We start from the raw sequence: 1718 nt of genomic DNA on the forward strand, positions 1-1718 counted from the left end.
GTTGTGCATCTCTAATTCACTGTTTCATGACACTATAAATAATAAAAGTGGTTATTGGTAAATAATCCTCTCTAGGCCTCTGTTTAGTCCATCAGACTGAGCAATACAGTAGAATGAGTGTATGATCTTCTGTGGATTTTAAAGTGACTGGGACTGTCTGAAAATCTGTCATTGAGAAGCCTGAAACAATTTATATTAACATGCGCACTAATCTGAATTTAGACTTTGAGAGTCTTCCTGACAAGTTTTCTTATCTGCCTCCCTCAAAACTACAACTACAAAACCTTTGTTATATCTGGTAACTCTAGCTCCTTGAAATAATTATCACTTAAAGACAAGTATTAAAGTTGTGTAGTTTACAATTTAAGATAGTAATCTTAATATGCTTTATTTCATTGTTGACTAGCAATGATTAAAAAAAAAGATTAGAATGATACAAAAGGTTAATTTTTTGTGGCTAAGTCTGACTTAAGAGTTCTCTCCATTTATCTAGAGAGATTCACACGTTTGTTCATGAGGTTTAGTGAATTTCGTTGCAGGGCAAAGAAGACACTAACACGCTGGTTTATAAAAGTGTGAAATTTCCTTATAAATAGAAGGATGAGCGAGTTATTTTGAAGCTAGAAGCACATTCCTAAAATACCGCCAGACTCTTGAAAACAAGCTGTCAGTGACACTCCAGGCGTTTTTGTGGCTACAGTTTACGCTGGTAAGGCAGGTTAACATTTTAAAATTCTGTGCTACCAAGTTACTGGAATATATAGGTATTTTAATGATGCGTATTAATAAAGCAAAGTTTGGTGTATTTCTGCTGCAGTACAGTCCTTAGGCTCTGGCACCAGCAGTGTCGGTCTCCCTGTTTTACTCCCACCAGACACAGATTAGCATCTGAGCCACCAGCAGACAGGATCCCTCTCCTCAGGCAGTAAGTGAACGGAGAGGATTACCACAAATCAATGGAGGGGGTATAGCAGTGATCAAACTAAAGATAGCAGAAACACAGAGCAAAAAAAAAGTGCAAGATAAGAGAGAAACTTTCAAGGGGGGGGGGGCGGGAAAGTTTGCTAATCGTTCCTGGAAATTGCATAAGGACAATTCCTCCCAGAGGAATCTGGAGGAAAGGAGGGGGGATGGCTTGGTCCTAACCTAGAGGCTAGGCTCTTGTGCGGACTTCAGCAGTACTCAGACGTTTAGTCCAGTTGCAGGATTTTTTTTTTTTTTTGAGTTTTCCACTCCTCTCTTATACTAGATGGGTAGGATATGTGATAACACAATGCAGAGAGGTGAGATACCTAGCTGTGAAAAGAGCTGAAGTGATCAATACGTGTTGTCTAGCCACCCTGCCTGAAAGACAGGATATCATTTTCATTTGTGATGTGCAAAGAAAAAAAAAAAGTCTAATCTGGTTAAAATGTCTTAGATTTCCCTGCTGAAATTCATTTAAGCTGAAATTCATCCATGTTATAAATGATTCAAATCATTAATGATTCAGACTTTTTATGTTTTATGGAGAGTGGAACAGGGCTGCACAAGCAGAAGTTCTCGATTTTTGCTGCTTTATTAATAATTTCTGCCTTGAACACATAGAAGTCATCCTTCTGTTCCTTTCCATAATTATACAGGTTAAGTATTTACTGTTAAGCAGCAGTCTTCTTTTCTTTTTTTCAGACTAGTATGGAAATCTGCTTCAGCAGGAAAAGATGGTGGTTTTTTTTTTG

This window comes from Anser cygnoides, chromosome 4 (genome assembly GCF_040182565.1).
Source record: "Anser cygnoides isolate HZ-2024a breed goose chromosome 4, Taihu_goose_T2T_genome, whole genome shotgun sequence".
NCBI lineage: Eukaryota > Metazoa > Chordata > Aves > Anseriformes > Anatidae > Anser > Anser cygnoides.